Source organism: Elephantulus edwardii, unplaced genomic scaffold, assembly GCF_000299155.1.
Source record: "Elephantulus edwardii isolate Elephantulus edwardi_28Jun2011 unplaced genomic scaffold, EleEdw1.0 scaffold00175, whole genome shotgun sequence".
In the NCBI taxonomy this organism is placed as follows: domain Eukaryota; kingdom Metazoa; phylum Chordata; class Mammalia; order Macroscelidea; family Macroscelididae; genus Elephantulus; species Elephantulus edwardii.
Genome location: NW_006399925.1, coordinates 2,038,872 through 2,049,928, shown reverse-complemented (window position 1 = coordinate 2,049,928; position 11,057 = coordinate 2,038,872).

The following is an 11,057-nucleotide window of genomic DNA, read 5'->3' as shown; positions in this document are numbered from 1 at the left end:
CGGGATGGGTGTGTCAGAGGCGGTGCGGTTGGCGCAGGATAGAGCAGGGTTTAGAGCTGTTGTGCATAGGGTCGCTATGAGTCGGAAACGACTAGACGGCACATAACAACAACAACAATAGAATTGTTGAAAAAATCTTATAATATTAGATGTCATAATACATTACAGTGCCTCATACATTATATTCTTTGCCACCGAGTCAATTGTGAAGCATAGCAACCCTTTAAGACAGTAGATATATCTCATAGGATTCCCAAGGTTGTAATCTATATGGAAGTCTTGCCACATCTTTCTCCCACAAAGTGAGAGAGAAATTCTAGTCATTGACCTTTCAAATAATCATCAAGCACTTAATTATTTTTCCACCAGGGCCCCTTATTGCGTAATATGGAGTGTACAGTAATAGGTACTGATAATATACATTAAGGAGCGTTGGTGATGTGAGTTTTGTTCAGTTTGGTGGCATGGTGTTATCTGTTAGGCTATTCACCAAAGGTAATCAATGTGTGTTGACCAAATGCTCCATAGGAGAGTCACATCCTCTTCCTATAACTATCTGCAGCCTCAGAAACCCCATGTAGGGTACATAAAAGTCAGAATCCACCCAATGTCAGTGGGTAGTTTAATATACATAAAAAAATTATAACAGAGTGCATAACAAGTTTAACTGGTACCTAAAAGATTAGTAGTTCAAATCCACCACCTACTCTCTGGGAGAAAGAAGAGTCATCTCATCTGTAAAGGTTTACAGCCTTGCAAACCACGTGGAGAGTCTCCATGAATCAGAATCTGCTGGAAGAATGAGTTTGATACTTTGGGTTTATTTGTTTGTCTGGAGGTTTTTGTAACATATATTTATCACCACTTAACTGTCAGTTTGTTGAGATGTGATGGCTTGCCATGGTACTGTGAGGTTTAGAACCTATGCTACCAGACAAGCTGGGTAACAAATAAAGAATATTGAAGACAAAGTGATGCCTTTGAACTATGGTATTGGTTAAGCATCTTGAATATACCACGGACTGTCAGGAGAATGATCAAATCTATCTTAGAAATACAGGTGTAATATTCCTTAGGAATGAGAATGACAACTTTGCTCACACACTTTAGAGGTGCTATCAAGGAGCATACTGTCACCACAAAGACAGACATTTCAAATACATAAGTTGTTCCTAGGAAGACAAATTTACAGTCTCTGTCTGTGCAAGTTTTAGTCCTTGAAAACTCTCTGGAAGTTCAGGTATCAGTCAAACTGACTCTATGGTACATAACAACATAAAGAGAGACTAGTCCCTGAAGAAAGACCAGGCTTGGTAAAGGGTCAGAGACAAAGAGGAAGGACTTCAATAAAATGGTTTGACACCGTGACTATAAAAATGGGCTTAAACACAGCAAGGTGAAGATTTTGCAGGACTTGGCGATATTTCATTTTATTAATCACAAAGTCACTATAAGTTTGCATGATTTTGTGAATCTTAACAAGTACAACAAAACAACAAACATGGAAATCCCTGTATAAAGCAAATAGTTAATTCACTCAGTTGCTAAATGTAAAATTGGAAGTCAGAATTAAACCAAAGGGATATATTTGGCAAAAAATTTATAACCCAGGCATTATTTGCATAAAATTCTGGTAATCACAGTCGTTGAAAATGCTATGGAGCACACTTCTCTGACAAACATTGAAATTACCAGGGATTAGGATTGACTCCACTGAAACTATTGTTTTTGCTTTGTTTTTAAACTGTTATTTGCTATCTCATTTTTATTAAAGACACATTCTTGTTTATTTTTCTTATGTGTACAATAAAGAGGTAAGCCAGGAAAATACAGACTGGATTCCTGTTGTTGTAATGTGTTGACCCTATGTACAACAGCTCTGAACCCTGGTCTATCCTGTGCCAAATTTTTGTGTCTGACGCACATACCCTCATTACCCCACTCACTGAGTCAATCCATCTCATCGAGGGTTTCCTGTCTTGTGCTTTTTCTCCACCATCCCAAGCATGCTGTCTCTTTCCAAGGACTGGTCACTGGTCACTTCTTGAAACATGCTCTTAGTATGTCAGACAAAGCTTCAGAATCCTTGCCTCCAAAGAGAACCCTGATTTTATCATCTCTAGAACAAACCTATTTGTTCTCCTAGCAGTCCATGGTATATTCAATACTCTTTTCTAGCACTGTTATCACCTAGAGTGGTGAAACTATTTGATTCTGTGTTTTCTAGCATCTTGAAATAAAAAATAATGAAGGTAAGGCGTCTTCTATTTTTGATAGAAAATTACAGATTTTTTCCAATGTATAGCACTCATTCATTTTTATTTGGGTATAAGACAAAGACGGAGATGCTTCTTTCTATTGAAAACTGTACACTAAAAGTAAATGTGCACATCTGACTTAAAATGCACCCTTTGAAATAATACTTCCCATAAGAACAATGTACATCACCATTAACATTGCCCTTCTCAAGACTAATGATCAAAATGTTCAAGACTAACATTCAAAAGTTAGAACACCTTTTTATCTGTACACAGACTTAGTCTCATTTTTCTCAATTTTACTCATCTTAAGTCATTTGAGAAAATATCTTCAGCTACCGTATTTCTGTGGATCCCCTTCTTTGACATGATATTCAAATTAATGTTTAACAAGAATTCTCCCAAACAAAATATATCAGGGAGTTGTATCCACTTAATTACAGATGCAAATGAAGTATCTTTCAATTTTAGGGTAGTATGAAACATAAAAAAATTAGATCATTCTTCTATCCCAATGAATTGAGAATTCCCAAGTTGTGTGTCAAGGAGAAGAGAGGATTGATGATTCACAAATTTGAAGGATATTTGGAAAATATTAATGACAAATGAGTAGTCAATTTCAGTTGTTTTCTAACTGATATATAAATTTCAACTTTAGACATGCCTTCCTAAATTCCAAGCTTAGGCATTTTCAGCAACACTCATAGCTATATATTGCTTTAAAAGAAAAAATCATTAGCATACAACAGCAGCAAAAGAATTAAAACTGCATGTAAGGGTACTTCTTCCATATTATTATGAATTTAATTGTGTCTCCTAACAGAGTGTGGTAAATTCATAACTTTTTTATCCATAAATTTGACTGTATTGGGGGGGGAGAAGGCACCTTCCTTGAAATCATATAGGAGTAAGGTGTATCTTATCTTAGTCTTTTATATATTATAAAAAAATGAGTAGTCATTATATATGTATATTATAAAATAAATAGTCATACACATGGGATATATGGCAGATGACAATCTATCCATAAGCAGCAAAAAAATGTTGAGAATTTCCAGAACATCTAGAAAGGAAAGGAATATGTTCTCTTCCAGAACTCTGGGAGGAACTGACATACTTGGATTTCAAGTCTCCAGAACAATCTGAAGATAAATATGTATTTCATAAAGTTGCCTACGTCATGACATTTTGTTATGGCATCTTTGGAAACCAAAACACATTTCTAGAGATAGATTTGCTGTTAGCTGGACCCTTCGCTGAGGGTCAACATGCTCTCTAGTTATTCCCCTAACACAATAACCTGAGACATCCATAACCCTAGATTTAACGTCTTCTTGATCATTCATTCTATATCAACATAAACAGCCATGAGCCTTCCCTAAACCTCCTCCTAAAACAACAAATCGCTCAGTAATATCCTGTCATAAAAACAGGGCATACAGGAGGTGGGGAAGAGACAGTCAGCGAGAGAGGGGCAAAAGAGAGGGGAGGGGGGAGAGAAAGAAAGAGAGAGGCAGAGAGAAAGTGCATGCACGCACTAAGTAGAAGTGAGACCAAGAAGAAACTGAGCAATAAAGATCAAGGAAAATAAATAAGAATTCGCAATAAAGGGGGAAAATATGCCCGAAAAATATGACTAGATAACATTAAAAGAAGGATCTGGATAAAACACAAAGATCTAGTGTGTTCTGAGAGCTTCTAGACTAAATATAATAACAGGGAGGATTTAGGCTGCTATTTTAAGCCCAGTTCATTGGACTCAGAAATAAAGCTGTTTTCCTCACTCTTTCTTGTTTACCATCAACCCCTTTCCTTTTCCTGCTTCCTTCCTAAAAAGTCATTGAAGTTAATGGCACTTTCAGTTTATAAATGGCCTTTACCTGTACCCTGACTAAGTTATAAAAACATAAAGTTTAGGGAAATCTCCTCTAGTGCCATTTACTGGCCCTGAATACGAGCTGGGGTTGAGGAAGATGTCAGTTATGAGTCTGTTCTGCCTTGATAGCACATACCACCAGCAACAGCAATGTTCCATATCTATTCAGACTGTATCCTGAGCAAATCATTTGAGAAAATGGACTCAGTGAAGAAGTATATGACATCAAGATTGGAGAAAGAAAAGACTCATCAATGACACAATTATGCTGGCAGAAAGTGAAGAAGACTTGGTGAACAGTGCTTAGTATCACATGGAATGCAAAGAGAACAAAAAGTCTATGTTGAAGGAAGTACAACCAGGTTCCTCCTGAGAGGCTAGGAGGATGAAAGTTTGTCTCATATACTTAGGGCATGTTGTCGGAAGGAGACAGCATGTCCTTGGAAAAAGACATCATGCTGTGAAAGATGGGGGATCAGAGAAAGAGAGAAAGCTTCTCAATAAAATGAACTGACATTGCAACTGTAACAATGGACTTGAGCATGTTGGATGTTGTGAGGATGAAGTAGGGTAGAATAAGTTTCCTTTACTCTGTTCACAGGATTCATCTGAGCTGTAGTTGACTTAGTGTCCAATAACAACAAAAACATGGACAAAACACTAAGAGACACAGAAACCATCAAGAGAAGATTAAAAAAACGCAGAGTCACTATACCATAATGAATTGTTGGTGTCTGACTATTTCAAGAGGTAGTATGTGGCTTACTCTACAGGGAGCTGTGCTGCTAACCTAAAGATAGTCTCTCCAATGATTCGAATCCACCAGGGGTTCTGAGGGAGAAAAATGGGAAATCTCCTTCCATGTGATTTGCAGGCTCTGAAAATCTGCTAGTGGGTCAGCTCTGAGTCAGTTCTGAACTGACACTAGGGATAGCAACAACAACATGAGCATCACATGTAAGTGTTAGGAAATACTGAGAAGGAAGGAATTCTGCTGCCAATACAAGGGTTAGTTCTAAGCTACCAGCTGCTTCACAGGAGAAAGATAGGCAGTCACCTCTCATGTGACTCACTGCCTCTAAAAACCTGCTGGAGGATCTGCTATGGGTTGGTGCTGACTTGACTTTACGCAACAACAACAATCTTTTTATTGGATAAAGTGTTCTTTGTTCTAATGGAGCCATATTCTTTGTCATAGCGGTATTTGAATTAATTACAAACAGAAAGAAGCCTTTTCATTTTGCATTTATAAATAGTTATACGTTTTGTAATAGAGCAAATGCTCAAGCCCGTACTTCCCTAGAATTCACAAATATAGATCGTGACTCTTTATTTGTCTTGACTTTGAAAATTACTTCTAACCACCACAATATTTAAATTGAGTAAATATGTTTGAAATTGTGGCAATCCCTCTTGTGGAGAATAGTGTTCCTATCTGTAATATTTTAGAGTTGAGAACTCATTACTCAGTGAATATTAATAGGTGTACTTCCACTTGAGTCCAGAGATATTGTGGAAATCTGGTGAGTACAACAAGACATAAAGAAGAAGGAAGGAAATTGGTGACTTCTCTGGTTCAGGAAGTTAGATCCTTGTAATCAGTCTCCAGTTTTAGCCTCACAAAAGCCCTTTGAAGTACATGGTGATATCCTTGATTTAAAGATGATAAAATGGTATTTTATTGATGTTCACTGACTTGCTTGAATCATAGAACTAAGATGATCCCAAATACAAACCTCATTTCAAGCCTGTCAGTCACTTCAGATAACCTGTGTATTTGGCAAGTATTTATTGAGTGCCTATGATATGTGAGGCATAACATGGAACACAACAAAGAGTAAAACAAATTCAGTACCTTCATGCTGCCTATAGTGTAGTAGAGAAATAGAAGCAGTGTGTGTGTGTGTGTGTGTGTGTGTCTGTGTGTGTGTCTGTGTGTGTGTATAGTTGTAGTTACATATTTTATTATAGCCATAAACAAGCCAAATAAACAAGGGCAGTAATGAATTCAAGTTAAGCAGAAAAAAATGTTTTGAGCTGCTATTCTAAACTGAGTAATTAGAGATAGTACGTCTCTAGGGAATAATACTTGAGACCTAAATTAAACCAAACTTTGTCCCTCGTGTGGTAAGTTGATGCCATATGAACTAAGTTTTGAAAGAATACTGTAGTAGAGGATAGAGGAAATATCAGTTAATAGGTTATTATAGTATTTCAGACTCAAATCACGAAAAATGGCCCGTTGCTCAATCTCAACCTCACTGCTGTTAAGTCAGTTTCAAATCATAGTAATCATCCATTAGGAATCTGTGGTTGTAAATATTAACATGAGATTTCCTATATTCCTCTATTCCAAGAGAAAAAGTCTTCCTGTTCCAAGACTGGTGGATTAGAATCACTGCGAAAGCATGGCCTTCAGGTTAATGGTGCAACTTACTATGGGCTACTCTACTAGAGCTCCTTTTGGTCATTCATTAGTTACATTATATTATGTTACATTTGATTTTCCTAAGAAATTTGTAATTGACTCCTAAGGTAAAGGTTGGTAGTTCAAATTCCCCCAGTAGTAATAGGGAAGAAGAGTCTGGTAATTTGCTTCTATAAAGATCATAGCCATGAAAACTCTGTAGAAGAATTCTATTCTGAAACACATGGGGCCATCATCAGTCAGGCAACAACACAACAGCAACTAGAATTTAAAGGTGAAGGGGTTTTCCCCCTCCTAGAACACTTATTTACATAAAGCTTAATGAGAATAAATGTATTAAAAAATACCACATACCTATCTATATATCATGTACTTAATATATTCCCAATTTATTACAACAGTGGAAAGTAGGGCATACAACCTTTATTAAACTGTTAAAATTATAAAGAATTCAAGATTATAAATTAATCTCATTTTTTATTCAATTACTAAGTCATTTACCACCAGCAATGGAAGGACTCTGATCCACTTGGAACCTGGACTTGTCAATTTACAAATAGAGAAGCTGCTGAAACCCAGAGGAAAAAGAACTTAGCCAGTCACACACACACACACACACACACACACACACACACACACCCCACACAGAGTCTCAGAGCTGGGAAGGATGCCTACATTGATTACTGGGCAAGCGAAATTCCTTACTTTGTAGTGATCCACATACAAAAAAAATGAATTTTGTTTTGTTTAATCCAACGACTATCTCAGAACAACATGGTTCTGACTGAGTACAATTCATGTTGTATATCTGTCAATGAATCTCCAAATATTGCTTATATAATCACCCTATAATTTATCATCAAGTCAATACTGTTCAGGACTACTAATGGAACTATTTGGAGGCAAGGAAAAGCTTCTCAGGAAAATTGACTACATTGTTATGAGGTGCCGTAGTGTGGACTATGACTCGTTCCTGCACTATGTAAGGTACCTATACTATGTAAGGTACCTATGTAAGGTTCCTATACTAAGTTGGTACCTTGCCTACCCTACACCATCCTCACATCTCCACCATGCACTAGAATCTTCGTAAATATTCATTAAAATTAATAAAGCAAAATTAAAAAAATAATAAAACAGTGGGCTCAAACTCTGACTACCGAAAATGTTTAAATATTTTTCAGTTGCTTCAAATAAGTACATATGTGTTGAGTCTTTGTTCCAGACACAATAGTGGATGTGTAGTGTTTTTCTTTTTTCAATTATAACTTGGAAAATAATCATTCACCCCTCAAAAATGGAAATAAAATATGCTAGGTGTGGAAGAGCTTGCAAGTCAGGTTCAGCCAAAAGGGAAATTTGACAGCTGCCCTAAATTCTTTTAGTTCCTATAAAAATAGATCACACTCTTAATTATGTCAAAATATGTACAACTTTTAATATGCATGTTAATAAAAATTTTGAAACAGCATAGAAAAGTTTATGATGTGTTTCCTAAATCATAATAATCTAAAAATGTTTCAATAATTATAAGAGGTTGATCATTTTGGAATTATCAAAATAAGAAGTGCTATATTGGCACCTTGAGTTATATAAAAGGGTGAAGTGGCTTTCAAAGCAAATTAATAAACTCACATAAAAAATAAAATCTCTGGAGTGATGTTTTTAATGCCAAATAACTTCCTGACAAGAAGGAACTAACTCATCACTGATCCTCCAGCAGATTTTCAGAAGCTGTAAATTGCACTGGCGGAGGTTAAGCATGTTTCCACATGAAAGTACCGGTGAATTTGTACCTCTGAATTATCAGCTCAACTTCCTATTAATTAGATCACTTGAGCTCCCTAATATAACAATAAAATACACATATATTAATGTATTACACATACCCTTTCTAGATAAGTCTCTAATAAAATACACGCGCGCGCACACACACGTTTGTGTTCTACATACACTGTGGATAGCCCGGAAGCAGGAGTGCAGGAGTGGCATCCACTTCCGTAACAGCTTGGCTCTGGAAACCCTATGAACCTGGAGAGAGGATGAGAGACACACAAGAGTTGAGGACTCTCCTTCCTAGGGTCGCTATGAATTGTCTGCGACTTGATGGCACTTAACGACAATAACATCAACATAGAGAGTGATCAGGTGGCCCAGTGGACAGAAAGAGATGAAACCAAGAAAAAGGTGGGTGACTTTGAATCCACGGCCCTTGGGCCTGTCTTTCATTGTTTTTGTCCAAACATTGCTCTAGGTCGAATAGCCCTAGTATGTCTACTTGCCGCTCAGTGGTTACTTGTGGTTGCTGTGAGGCTGAACACTGTGAGGCTGATGCGTCAAATGCATTAATGGTTGGTTACACATGGTGGACAGAGAGCAGGGTGGAGCTCCCTGATTAAAACAAGCTTGGAAGGAGGAGTGGCATCCACTTCCATAATAGCTTGCTTCTGGAAAACCTATGAACCTGGAGAGAGGACGAAAGACACCCAAGTATTGAGGACTCTCCTTTATAGGGTCGCCTGCGACTCAATGGCACTTAACAACAATAACATACTACAGTGTACAGTATAGTATAAAGTATAGTATACTTTATACTATATAGTGTGTATTACTGAATTAGAGTGCCAACATAGTATATTGTATTACAAAAAGCACATGTAGAGGAATTGTAAAAGATGGCTTGTCTTACAACTGATAATAACAAATTACATGACTCTAGTTAGGTCAAATGCTTCCACAGGCCATTTTTCCAGAACTATGAAAGAAAGCGATTGAGTTTTATGACTCTTAAGATTTTGCTTTGAGTATTTTGTTGACCTCAGGGCTGTATTGAGAATTCTTGAAGCAAGAAATTAGCCATTTTTACAGATTTGCTAACTTAACCTAAAAATGTTCCATATTTTTTCCTTTATTTTCATATTAGTGCAGAGATTTAAATAAATATGAAAGGAATCATTATCTTTCCAACCATCCCCCACCACAATTTATATGTTATGACTAAAGTGATTATCTCCACAAAAGAACAACTCACTGGAAAGGTTTTAAAATTAGCACTTTTCCTCCCTCTAGTGGAAATGTAATGCATTTGCTCTATGTTAAATTAGGTTACATATTGGTAAAAAACAAACAAACAACCTTCCCACACACAGGCACAGTCTCCAAAGGAAATGCACAGGTCGAAGGTAGATGTTTTGTATTTAATTTATGCCCACAAGCAATTTAAAATCAATTCACCTATGAAAATTACTATATCAAAGCATTTGAATGAATTAACTGAGCAATATAATTCTAAACAACTGTACCCTGGGAAACTTTTGGCAAAAAAAATGGTCATTTGAAATCAGTTTAACATGTATCACATGTATTTTACATGGGCTCTTGTGATTCCATCTTTCTAAGACCTTTCTAACTTGTCCCATACAAAGTAAATCCATAAATCACTTACAAAGTGAAGCCAAAAATCTAAACCAGATCCATTATTTTTCAGTCAATTCTAACTCATAGTGACTCTACTGGGTGTGTATACATATACATCTTAATGGAAGCAGACTGTCTCATCTCTCTTTTTGAGGAGCAGCTGAAGGATTCTAACAGCAACTTTTTTACTAACATCTCAGCACTTAAACATCATATCAGGGCTTGCCTTTTTCAAGTATCCAGTTCATAACAAAGATATCACTATGCATTTATTTATAGTCTGCCTTTCTAGCTATGCTGTCCACTCTTTCTTTTTATTCATTTAAATAAAATTTTTATTTTACACTGATTTACTTATGTAGTTCATATACATTGCTTTTCACACCAGATCTTTCCCATTTCCTTTACCCACTTCTCCCTCCACCCATCACATTGTGTGACTCTATGATTAACCACCACTCCCCGCCTATCCTCATCCCTCTACTGCTCCCCTTGGACCCTCATACATGTTCTATAATAATGGTTTCTACAGTATTTGCCCTTATGACTGAGTTAGTTCACTTAGCCAAATGCTCCCCAGCCCTCTCAAGTTAGGTAGTGATTTACAGAATCCTTGCTCCCCCTGTGTTACATAGTATTTCATCAAATAAATGTACTTTAATTGTTCACTGTCTGCTCTTGACAGCAACTTCTTACTCTTCTCATTTTTTTCCTTATTACAGAAAAATTGAGAGTCGGGTATTGAGGTAAAAATTAAAAAATGATGACAAATAAGGAATAAATGGAATACCAACTGACATATTTCAACAGATGAATCATGGAACATGCTCAATAGTTGTGTCAAGAATATGGGAGGACAGATACCTGGGCAACTGACTGGAAGAGAGTTGTATTTATTTCTATTCTCATTCCCAAAAAAGATGAGTGTTGAAATTATAAAATAATATTCCTAATTACATGCAAGCAAAATCTTGCAGAAGATTATCCAAAAATGACTGGAACAGTGCATATTTGGAGAACTGCCAGATACAAGCTGGGATAGGCAGACGCCATGGCACTAGAGACATCATTGCCATTG